Source organism: Petromyzon marinus, unplaced genomic scaffold, assembly GCF_048934315.1.
Source record: "Petromyzon marinus isolate PM22_M1 ecotype Great Lakes invasive population unplaced genomic scaffold, UKy_Petmar_22M1.pri1.0 PM_G_Scaffold_58, whole genome shotgun sequence".
Lineage (NCBI taxonomy): Eukaryota > Metazoa > Chordata > Hyperoartia > Petromyzontiformes > Petromyzontidae > Petromyzon > Petromyzon marinus.
The window spans coordinates 695,210-708,648 of NW_027423011.1; positions in this window are offsets into that span (position 1 = coordinate 695,210).

Sequence of the window (13,439 nt, forward strand, 5' to 3'; positions counted from 1 at the left end):
GTGATGAGCGTAGCAAGGGCGTCATCGTCCAGCATGGCCGGTAGCGCACTCAACGCCTCGTTGTCCGTCCAGCCGGCCATCTCTTGATGAGCGAGAAAGCGGCGTTGAAAGGCCCCCCAGTCGCCGCCGTCTGAAACGAACTCCTTCAACACCGGCGTTGTTGAAACGATGGCTTCGTCTCTGAGAGGTGCCGCGCGCCATTTCCGGCCTCTCCACCGGTGTTGGAGGGGCTGGGGACACCCATCAGCGGTCGCGCAGGTGATGACGATGCGCCCGCCGATTGGTCCTGACAGCGGGCGTCCGTTGGTGATGACGTCACCACCGCTGATTGGCCCACAGCGTCCACGTGGAGCTGCGACCCTCCAATCGCCGTGGCGGACACTGTCATGGCGGCAAATCCGAAATCTGGTGGCTGTGTTTCGGCGGGAATGGCCGTTGAACGACGTTCGTCTCTCTGCCGCCTTTGCGCCCGCAGCCCCGCGCGGTTGATTTCCTCCAGCGTGGAAGCCACGGCATACAGCAGCTCAGCCAGTCGAGAGTGAGCCGCCTGCAACCCGTCCTCCATCGGCGGCCACTCCTCCAGCGGCGGCTGCTGTTGGGGCGTCTGGGACATCCCAGGATCGTCGGCCGCGGCCTCTGGCGCAATCCCAGGCGAGCCGTCCTCCTCCTGGGGTTCCTGTGATCGGTTTGTACTCCTTGTGTCCATTTTAAGACCACTTCTGACACCAGTTGTAGTGGGTTCCAGGACACGGAGACGGCAGAATAGAAGCAGCACTATTTATTTAAACCTTAACAAGGGTTACACTAGAAGGGGTAGCGGCCCCTCCACCCGTATAACTCAGGAACACACCCCAGGCTCTCTAGCCTAAGCTCTAGGCTCCCAGTTCCTCCTGGTAGGGCTCTAAGGGAGGCTATCAGATCCGGCCCTGGTTAGGCACAGATCTCGGCACCCCGCCGACCAGACCAGCCCTTAGAAGGACTCTGACTCTGGGGCTCTGGGGCCGCACCACTGGCTTGCTGTGCCGGCCCTGAAAAGGGCAGCGGTCACAGGAGTTCCAGGGTCTCACCTAGCTGGCCTTCTTTCTTCACTGGTTGCTTCAGCCTCGGGCCCCACACTCTGCCCCGAGCTCCCTGGCTCCCCGCACTTTATACCCACTGGAGCCTTAGCGGACGTTGTTGTAGCCACCAAGGTGTGGGTGAACCACACCTTCCCGTGCCATGTGTTTATTCCCCATAGCACCCCTACACATGCTTATATCCAGGTTATCGTATGTTTACTCTTTGGTTCTTTCGGTAAAGTCACGTATGTAAAAATAAAATAAAACAAAAATAAAAACTAAATTAAATCACGACGTTTCGGGTGCAACACAAGCGTCAAATATTGCATTCACTTGCAGAGAGTTGTACCTGTACATGTCCACCCTGAGGCCAATACAGTCTTTTGATTTTGGAGAGCTTTTGTTTTTCTGTGAGGTTTACCTGAAATGGAATTGTGTAAAGTGTTGTGCATTTTTAACGCGAAGCTCTGTGTGTGTGTGTTTTTACGTAAATGTAATCACAGGCCGAGCGATATCAGACTTTTCGTCCTGAGATGGCGGTCTAGAGATTTGATCCAGACGTCTTGTCTCCTTGCACACCTCGAAAGAAGATGAAGCTACGCCTCCCGGTCCTGTTCCTCTCGCTGCTGCTGCTCAGCGTCTCATTGCTGCTGAGCGTCTGGTACATGTACAGCTGGACGGGCTTCCTCGTTCGCGACCTCGATGCACTCGGCAACTCGTCCGTCTTCAGGCCAAAGCTGGAGTCTGTATCCGATAAGATCAACCACGTGACGCTGTGCGGGCAACGGGGAGCGCTGCAGAACACGTCGATAATGCGCGTGCGCGACACCAAGATATTCTTGGTGTCGGCGTACCACGACCAGCGCGAGGCCGGTAAGAGCACACGCATCATCGGCATCGCCAACCGGTATGAGCCGGACGTGCTGTCCTGCCACTTCTGCTGCCGAGGGCACTCGGAGATCCTGATGGTCACCGCCAGCGCCTACGTCCACTCGGATCACTTTGACTTCCCGTACGGCATGGCCGACTTCCTGTGCACGGAACCGCTGGACTGCGAGCCGGGACACGTGTCCGTCCAGCGCATGCGCACAATACCAGACGAGGAGGAGGCCGAGTGGGTCTTCATGCCCGTGCGAAATCGGCTCTACATGCCCCCCACCTTCACACAGGAATTCAGCGTCTGCATCTCCACGATCTTCGGGAACTACGGCAACGTGCTGCAGTTCGTGCAGGTGATCGAAATGTACCGCATCTTGGGTGCGGGCCGCGTGACGGTATACAACACAAGCTGCAGCTCTGAGCTGAACAAAGTGCTCCTCTACTACATCAAGACCGGCCTCGTCAAGGTCGTTCAGTGGCCCATCACGGACTACGTGCGGGTGTCCAGAGGGTGGCACTACCCCAAGCACCCAGGCGAGCTGCACTACCATGGCCAGATAGCGGCGCTGAACGACTGCGTGTATCGGCACATGTACAGCACGCGCTACCTGGTCCTCACGGACATCGACGAAGTGATCATCCCTTTGAAGCACACAAACTGGAAGGACCTCATGCGGTACTTGAACGACAAGTACGGCGTCGACATTTACACATTCGAAAACCACGTGTTTCCCTACACGGTATCGGAAGAGTTTGGGTCGAAGTTCCAGGCGTGGAACGCCATCCCGGGCGTCAACATCATGCGCCACATTAGATGGGAGCCAAACCAGCCGGAGGTCTTCAACCCGACCAAGATGATCCTGAACCCTCGCGCGGTGCTGCAGACGTCGGTGCACAGTACACTCAACGCCGCTGGGCATCTCGCAGACGGTGCCCGGAGACACCGCGATCACGCACCACTACCGATCGCCCGAGCAGCCCGACCTGGCGCTCGACTCGCTGGTCGTGGACCTCACGCTGTGGAGATACAATGCCACTCTGATCAGAAATGTCAACAAGGTCCTCAACAGGGTCTTCTGGAATGAGTAGGCACAACGGGCGGCGGTGGCGGCGGCGGCGTTGATTGTCGTCTTGCGTTTTTTGCGGTCTTGCAATTTAAGTTAAACACCGGTGTTTGTGAGTTTTCCGTTTGCGAATGTGGTCAATGTATGGGACATATTTATTTGCTAATCTTATGATTGCGTTTACAGTTAAAATTTGTTATCTTCATTTTTTTCTGCATTTTAATCCACCAGGGCACAATAGGGTTTGTATTGGTATGTCTTATGGAAGCTAGGGAAGTTAACATTGGTTTATTTTAAACCAATCCTAATTATTTCTATTGCTTTTGGGAGTACCACTCGAAATGTTTTCAGGTTAAAACATTTAAAATGTGGCACAAATTTATTTAAATAAATGTTCAGTGTGCATGTTCTACCAGTCTCTAATGAGCTTATTGTTTTCATGACTCATATCCACGGAGAAGAGTCAAATCCCAGAGTGTCAGGATTTTAAAAAGTAAATCCTGTGGTGATAAAAAAAAATGTACATACGATATTAAACTTTTAATTTGAGTGATAATTTGAATGACAGGTGTGTTTTGGGCCAAATGAGCTAGTAAAGACTCACATTAAACATTATAATAGATTCAGTAGGAATATATTTATACATCCAAATGTATATAGTTGTGTATTTGAATATGTAACAACACCAGCTGTTGATACATACAGCTCATTTTAAATTATAAAGCCATGTTAATGTATTCCTAAACAATACATGGAGTTGACATTTCTGAATTGTTGCATTAGATAGTTTCACGATGGATTATTCAGCAGAAATCATCATTATCACGTATTATCAATCTTGCAGACCAGTTTTAAACATATACAGCAAAATGCTATTACTATTCTTTATCTACATATATAATATCACAGATCTGTCCTGTCATTCTGTGACTGTGATTAACGCCCCCGGATTGGTTTAAGTGCGTCACGTGACCCCGAGCAAGCAGCCAACCAGAGGTGCGCCCCCCCCCCCCCCAAACATGTACGCCCCCGGATTGGTTTAAGTGTGTCACGTGACCACGAGCAACCATCCAAGCAGAGATGAGCCCCTCCCAAACATGTACGCCCCCCGATGCTGCCCTGAGGCAGAGCCGTGCTCGGGCCGCTGCTGCCCCGAGGGAGATGGGTGAGGAGACAGGTGAGTGACAGTGAGGAGAAGGGTGAGTGACAGGAGAAGGGTGAGTGAGAGTGAGGAGAAGGGTGAGAGTGAGAAGGGTGAATGAGAGTGAGAATGGTGAGAGTGAGGAGAAGGGTGAGTGAGAGTGAGAATGGTGAGAGTGAGGAAAAGGGTGAGTGACAGGAGAAGAGTGACAGTGAGGAGAAGGGTGAGTGAGCGTGATGAGAAGGGTTAGTGACAGGAGGAGGGTGAGGAGAAAAGTGAGTGAGAGTGGAGACAATATGTAATTTGTACGTGTTTATCTTAGGGATGATCCTTTGGTAGAATACTTCAATACAAAACTTCCATAAATCGTTAACAAGTTTATATGCTTAACCCAGATATCATGGCATTTATGTATTTGTAATGAGAGTGCGCCAGCTACAGGACGACCGGGGGGTTATTGCAGACACGTGCTATGTTGTCTCACATCCAATCAGTAAGGGGGATCCCATCTGGGTGAAAGGTAAATGGGTAGAGCTAGCGGGAAGCCTCGAGAGCCCTCTAGAATGTTCCGAGAGGGGCGTGGCTAGAGGCAGAGCTTAGCACCGCCGAGAGGGATATAAGCAGAAGCAGCAGAGGACTCTGGGTCGTCGGTGTGTGAAGAGCCCGGGTCCGAACGTCGTCACCACCTGCGCTACCACCCATCGGCCACGTGGCTCCACCAGCTGAGCCTCCCCTCTCTCCGACACGCCGTCAGCCAGCGGCGAGGTGGAGAGAGAGCGAGTGCCACGGCGGCGGGAGGCAAAGCGTGCGCCGCCGTCCAGAGAGCAAGAGAGAAGCCAGCCGCGAAGGGAGACACGTGCTGTACTGCATCTTGAGAATAAATACAACTGAAGTTTAACCCAGGTCGGAGACGCTGATTACATATTGATAAGTGAATGTTAATAAAACATGCAACTAGTCGTATTCAAAACCTTCTGTATTGTCATGTAACAATGTATCCTTTCACAAAAGTTAACATTTAAAATCATGACGTTTAACAATATTCACATGCAGCGGGTTGGCATTTTTACGTTTCAACTTTCCAGGCACTCGGGTTTGTTAATTCAGAGAGTGAAACAGCAAGGGACATTCTCGTCTCTTTGTCCTGTGTTTGCCCTCGGGTGCAGTGAGTTTATGGTGTTTTGCCATGGGTCCTCCCTTGCTCTCTCAGAAATTCCCTGAGTCACTCCTTGCCCATGGAAGAGTTATTCCTTTATGGCCTTTCATTAACGTTTCACCTTTTGCTACATGAGTTAGGTTTATTCCTGAGAAGCGAAATATTCGACGGCTTTAAGGCCCTCCTCAGCTCTGGTTATTCTCATCATGCCCATCTGATCAATGTCTCTTGTATTATGTTTACCCGTTTCTCATTATAGTGCTGTTTTGGCTTCGTCATCTGGTTTTCCCAAGCTTCAGCATGCAGGGAACGCATATTTGTCTCCAAGGAGCCATGATATAAAAAATAGACAATATTACACAATAACATTTTTTTTGGAAGAGGCATATATACAACAGGTGTGGGAGCATGGCGCTGAGGTTTAGGAAACTGTAAGTCCCAGGCTTCTATGGTCTGGCTTTCCCATAAACAAAACGCGAGGAATGGTAATGGTGGTTGCTTACGCCTCAACCGACTATTAACACCAGTGGAGGGATGGTGGCAAGGCTGGTGAGTCAGATGCCTTCTATGACCTGTCACAAGTACTAGCTAAAGTCGCCCCTTGGGATGGAGTCATCCTGTCGGATGACTTTAATACCTGAGTGGGTCATGACACTGGCACCTGGGCCAGAGTGATTGGAAGGCATCGGCCAGAACAGCTCAATAATAACGGTAGGAGGCTGCTAGACTTCTATGCAGCACATTGGGCTTACCAACACGCTGTTCCGGCATCGGCGCATCCACACAGCATCATGGATGCACACTGGGTCCAAGCAGGAACATCTGCTGGACTATATAGTAACAGAACACCGAATGCGAGCCCATGTCCTTGACACCAGGACCTACTGTTGAGGTGATCTGCCCGCTGACCATATGCTTGACATCTGTAAGATTTTCCATTCCGGTGGTGGGTGTCCATCTAGGACACCATTCAAAGCCACAGTGGCCTGGTCTCAGCTAGCTGATGAAAGTTGCAAGTTAGAATGTCATCATCTCTTGCAGGAGAATACAAGTTAGGAAGCAGTAAAGTCAGAACACAGATCAGAACATTTAATTAAATGACTGCGTGTTGTCTTGGTGTGGTCTGGGACTGTTTTGTTGGTGTTTTACTGCCTTGCCCTAGCTTGCGTTCGGTATTGATACATCGGCAGGCATGTATGTACTCATTTAATTTGTACTTAGATACTATATTTATATTCGTACATTTTTAGTGACTTGCATTACTTTTTTCTATTTTGTACTCCTAACAAAATTGTATTGCTTGTTGTAACTTGATCCGCCCCTGCTGGACATTTGTGAAAAAAACCAGAAACCTTCACATTACAGGCATCGCAGAGTCCAATTCCAGTTGTCTCCAGACACTCAGACCGCCACACGCAAGCCCGCACTTTGTTGAAGGAACTGGTTCCCATAGAGTTGGCTGCAACAATCCAATGCAACCGATTTAACGGGGTTCAGGAGTTACATGAGGTGCATCCGAAGTCAACGCTACATATTGACAGAAATAATTGAATCACGCTCTATTGGGGGGCAGTGGTGCACCAGAATGGGTCTGGGATCGATTCCAGACTCGTGTGCTTTTTTGGGTGGGGTTGGCATGTACTCCCCTTGTTCTGCATGAGGGTGAGTGAGCGTGTGAGTGGAGTTGGAATGTACTCCCCTTGTTCTGCATGAGGGTGAGTGAGCGTGTGAGTGAGTGGAGTTGGAATGTACTCCCCTTGTTCTGCATGAGGGTGAGTGAGCTTATGAGTGAGTGGAGTTGGAATGTACTCCCCTTGTTCTGCATGAGGGTGAGTGAGTGAGTGGAGTTGGAATGTACTCCCCTTGTTCTGCATGAGGGTGAGTGAGCGTGTGAGTGAGTGGAGTTGGAATGTACTCCCCTTGTTCTGCATGAGGGTGAGTGAGCGTATGAGTGAGTGGAGTATGAATGTACTCCCCTTGTTCTGCATAAGGGTGAGTGAGCGTGTCAGTGAGTGGAGTTGGAATGTACTCCCCTTGTTCTGCATGAGGGTGAGCGTGTGAGTGAGTGGAGTTGGAATGTACTCCCCTTGTTCTGCATGAGGGTGAGTGAGCGTGTGAGTGAGTGGAGTTGGAATGTACTCCCCTTGTTCTGCATGAGGGTGAGTGAGCGTGTGAGTGAGTGGAGTTGGAATGTACTCCCCTTGTTCTGCATGAGGGTGAGTGAGCTTATGAGTGAGTGGAGTAGGAATGTACTCCCCTTGTTCTGCATGAGGGTGAGTGAGTGAGTGGAGTTGGAATGTACTCCCCTTGTTCTGCATGAGGGTGAGTGAGCGTGTGAGTGAGTGGAGTTGGAATGTACTCCCCTTGTTCTGCATGAGGGTGAGTGAGCATATGAGTGAGTGGAGTTGGAATGTACTCCCCTTGTTCTGCATGAGGGTGAGTGAGCGTGTCAGTGAGTGGAGTTGGAATGTACTCCCCTTGTTCTGCATGAGGGTGAGCGTGTGAGTGAGTGGAGTTGGAATATACTCCCCTTGTTCTGCATGAGGGTGAGTGAGCGTGTGAGTGAGTGGAGTTGGAATGTACTCCCCTTGTTCTGCATGAGGGTGAGTGAGTGAGTGGAGTTGGAATGTACTCCCCTTGTTCTGCATGAGGGTGAGTGAGCGTGTGAGTGAGTGGAGTTGGAATGTACTCCCCTTGTTCTGCATGAGGGTGAGTGAGCGTATGAGTGAGTGGAGTATGAATGTACTCCCCTTGTTCTGCATAAGGGTGAGTGAGCGTGTCAGTGAGTGGAGTTGGAATGTACTCCCCTTGTTCTGCATGAGGGTGAGCGTGTGAGTGAGTGGAGTTGGAATGTACTCCCCTTGTTCTGCATGAGGGTGAGTGAGCGTGTGAGTGAGTGGAGTTGGAATGTACTCCCCTTGTTCTGCATGAGGGTGAGTGAGCGTGTGAGTGAGTGGAGTTGGAATGTACTCCCCTTGTTCTGCATGAGGGTGAGTGAGCTTATGAGTGAGTGGAGTTGGAATGTACTCCCCTTGTTCTGCATGAGGGTGAGTGAGTGAGTGGAGTTGGAATGTACTCCCCTTGTTCTGCATGAGGGTGAGTGAGCGTGTGAGTGAGTGGAGTTGGAATGTACTCCCCTTGTTCTGCATGAGGGTGAGTGAGCGTATGAGTGAGTGGAGTATGAATGTACTCCCCTTGTTCTGCATAAGGGTGAGTGAGCGTGTCAGTGAGTGGAGTTGGAATGTACTCCCCTTGTTCTGCATGAGGGTGAGCGTGTGAGTGAGTGGAGTTGGAATATACTCCCCTTGTTCTGCATGAGGGTGAGTGAGCGTGTGAGTGAGTGGAGTTGGAATGTACTCCCCTTGTTCTGCATGAGGGTGAGTGAGTGAGTGGAGTTGGAATGTACTCCCCTTGTTCTGCATGAGGGTGAGTGAGCGTGTGAGTGAGTGGAGTTGGAATGTACTCCCCTTGTTCTGCATGAGGGTGAGTGAGCGTATGAGTGAGTGGAGTATGAATGTACTCCCCTTGTTCTGCATAAGGGTGAGTGAGCGTGTCAGTGAGTGGAGTTGGAATGTACTCCCCTTGTTCTGCATGAGGGTGAGCGTGTGAGTGAGTGGAGTTGGAATGTACTCCCCTTGTTCTGCATGAGGGTGAGTGAGCGTGTGAGTGAGTGGAGTTGGAATGTACTCCCCTTGTTCTGCATGAGGGTGAGTGAGCGTGTGAGTGGATTTAGAATGTACCGTGGCGAGGCCCTAATCCGCTGTGTACCAATGCTAATGATAACGAAAAAGGGATGGCTGCGGCAGGACTCTGGGTGCACGCCTCGCCGCTAAGGCTGTTTTTACTATGCACACGCTGTGTAAGTGCGCGCGATTGCCAGCAAGCGGGCCCCACACCGAAACCTTGCAGCCCCGCGCACACCTTCTCATGCACACCCTCTCATGCACACCGTCTCCCCACAAAAATCACAGACTCCACGCCGAGGCTCTACCCACACACACAGAAATGAACTAAAGTTTATTAACGGCACAAAAACCCGCTACCTGGAGGGGGAATATTTCGTGAGGAGAACCTAGCCTAACTCTGCCTATGCCCCCAGTTACATAAACGTCCTACCATGTACCTCGTAGCTGTACTCACGGCATCGCACGGACGCTATGAGAGTCAGAGGGAGAAGGACGAGCGAAACCCTTGCCTATCGCTGCCTCATAGCAGCACTTGCTGGCATCACATGGACGCTGCGAGCGGCTCGAGGAGGCAGGACGGCAGGCAGTGGGTCTGGATTGCCCGGAGGTTGAAGACAACTGCCCCAATCGTCCCGGGGCTCCCACCTTCATTCTCTAAACTTAAAAGGCCCAAGGTGGAATTGTACCGCGCGGCCAATCGCGCGCTTAACCTGCGCCGTCTAAATGGAGGGCCACGGGGTCTGCTGCCGCTCACCCATTGTCCTCCCGTGCTCATTAATTCTAACCCACTGGTCTGCTCTTCTGGCCAATTATTCCACACTCCGCCTATCCCAAGGTCGTGAGTAACTCATCGCGGTTGGTCCAGTGAACCTTTCCCTTCTGCGCCCATAAAATCTTCAGCCAATTTAGGGGCACCGCAATGTAACCTGTCCTGTGGGGGGCCGGCCAATCTCCTGGCACCGGGAAACCGTGGGACTCTCCCTCTAGGCGCCCTTTAGATTAAAATCCGATGTGCCAGGAAACCCCCCGTCAGGACACTACTAGGGGGGTGGCGCTGTGTGCGGGTTGTGCGCTTAGTCGGGGGCCGGGAGGGGATTGTGGTATTTGCGGAGTTGCTCCGTGGTCGTGGCACCACAACTGAGATGACTGGCCAATGCACCACCTGTGCCCCCTACAGTGTACACACACAAAGTTTGTACACACACACAGTGTACACACACAGTGTACACACACACAGTTTGTACACACACACAGAGTGTACACACAGTTTGTACACAGTGTACACACACACAGTTTGTACACACAGTTTGTACACACACACAGTTTGTACACACACAGTGTACACACACACAGTGTACACACACACAGTTTGTACACACACACAGTTTGTACACACACAGTGTACACACACAGTTTGTACACACACACAGTGTACACACAGTTTGTACACACACACACAGTGTACACACACACAGCTTGTACACACACACAGTGTGCACACAGTTTGTACACACACACACAGTGTACACACACACAGTTTGTACACACACACACACAGAGTGTACACACACACATACAGTTTGTACACACACACAGTGTACACACACACAGTTTGTACACACACACTGTACACACACACACAGTTTGTACACACAGTTTTAACACAGTTTGTACACACACAGTTTGTACACACAGTGTACACACACACAGTTTGTACACAGTGTACACACACACAGTTTGAACACACACAGTGTACACACACAGTTTGTACACACACAGTGTATACACACACACAGTGTACACACACACACACAGTTTGTACACACACACAGTGTACACACATACAGTTTGTACACATACAGTGCACACATACACAGTTTGTACACACACACAGTGTACACACACAGTTTGTACACACACACAGTGTACACACACACAGTTTGTACACACACAGTGTACACACATACAGTTTGTACACACACAGTGCACACATACACAGTTTGTACGCACACACAGTGTACACACACACAGTTTGTACACACACACAGTGTACACACAGTTTGTACACACACAGTGCACACATACAGTTTGTACACACACAGCGTGTACACACACAGTGTACACACACACACAGTTTGAACACACACACAGTTTGTACACACACAGTGTACACACACAGTGTACACACTCACAGTGTACACACACACAGTTTGTACACACAGTTTGTACACACAGTGTACACACACACAGTTTGAACACACAGTTTGAACACACACACAGTTTGTACACACACACAGTTTGTACACACACACACAGTGTACACACAATAATATCCACGTTCTTGTTGAGCTTACGCCCCCAAGGGGTCTCTGTTCAAGAGAGGGAGCAATGGAAAATTAATCTAAATAAACAAACTCGAACTCCGCTCTGTGACGCCACCACTCAGCATTATCTCATCGGCGTGAAACGCCAGGCGGCGGTGTCCTTCGCAAGTGACGTCATGTCACCGAGGTATTCGGTGCGCTCTTGAGCGTGACGTCACCTCCGCTTGGTCACTGTCGAAATCTGTTCCGGTACAATCCTTATTTGGGTAAAGCTACGCCCAGTGACTGGCGGATCATTAACATCCTCGACAAATAGACCAAGCTAGTTAGCATAATTTATCCAGTTGTAGAGACTCATTGTGGGAGGAGAGTATTGTCTCCCGGAAGGGACGTCATGTCACCTGCTGCCGCGTGACGTCGCGAGGTAACAGGGAGTTGCCTCCGCCCGTGCACTGACATCTGAGGTGAGAAATTCGCATCGCGGTTGTCGTGGTGGTGGTTGTTGTGGTGGTGGTGGTTGTTGTTTACCAAGGTAGATCCTCCCTCTCTCTCAGGGATGTCAATTGAGTAGCAGCGAGCATGGGAATCGATGTCCAGGTTGGAACTTTACAACGCGGGGCCTAGCCACGCGGGGCCTTGCCTCCTGCCCTCGCCTGATTGCATTTACTTTAATTATCTCGCTTAAGTTTAATTTGTCTACACCCGGCTCGCCACTTTGTAACTTTGTTTTCCTTTAAATATTCACGCAGTTTTTTTTTATATTTTACCAGGCCAAGCCCGCTTGAGCTGCTATACCGCTCTTGTTATCAGAAGCGACCTGCCCACAACAACACAAGGTGAGGCTTTGTCAACGTGTGTGAATGTTTTGACTTAAAACTTTGGTGACTGCAGGAATTAATATTCTTGGTTCTTTCGGTAAAGTCAAGTAGATAGAAAATAAAATAAAATAACAGATTATAAATTAAATGAAAAATGAAAAATTTAAAATAAAGCAAAAAACCCACGAGGTTTCGATCGCAACACAAGTGGTCTTTATCTTATTAAATGTAATCTTATTTTTATTTTCAATCTACGTGACTTTACAGAAAGAACCAACAATACGTGCGTCAATGTCTATCTGTCAAAGACGCTAAGCGCGTGCCGCTGTTGACTCTGAATGTGTGGAGGGGAACACCTTCACCACGGGGAGAGAGAGACAGAGACACGGATAGCCTCGGCTATGTTTATGATCCTCGATTCATTACTTGGTGGAGTGAGGAAGAATTAATGCTGAGCAGATGAAGGTGGCCAGGCATGGTGCTGGTCACACCACCACCTGTTTACTCATGGCAGTGTGTGACAGTGTCAAGTTTGTGTTTGCAGTAAAGTCTATTAACAGTCTGTTAACAGTCTAACAGTCTATGTTAATAATCTATGAACACGAAGTCTATGAACACGGAGGTTATATCAAAGCAATAGTTTATTTTTGTTTTCCTCTGGAACTCTGTAAGAATGGAAACAGGATGTGAACACAGCACACACATGCAGCTGAAGTCAGAACTGTTCATCCCCAGCATTCAAGAACATCTGAGCCTGGACTCACACCTGAGTTGCGATTGAACATTAATTCATGCATTTCTGCAAAAACACAAATAGTATTGTTTTCAAAACCCTTTGCTATGTCAGCTGAATTTAGTTTTCATAAATATTCATTTTGTAGTCAGACAGCCGAAATTGTGTGCTTAGAGTTTTGGGTTAACATTCATCTTGAGGATATGAAGGCTTCCAGGCATATTAATGACATTTTCCCTCTCATTGTGTGCCATAGCAGCCCGTGGAGAGAAACCCTTCAGGTGCCCTCTGTGCGGGAAGGCGTTTGCAGATTCATCAAATCTGATGAATTTGGGAAACTTTTTCACTACATCATGAATATATTAATAAGTATAGACGTGTAAGTCACGTGTGCATTCCTCTGTGCCTGACGTGTAGATGGTGTGGATATTCTTTTTTATGTCTGCAGCTGACGCTTCCTCTGCAGAATTGGTCTGATGGAGCAAAGGCACTCAGCGCAGCTCGGTACGACAAGTCAACAATGCGACCAGCGTGCATACAGCACGGACCGGACTGGAAATCTGACACGGCACCAGAGAAG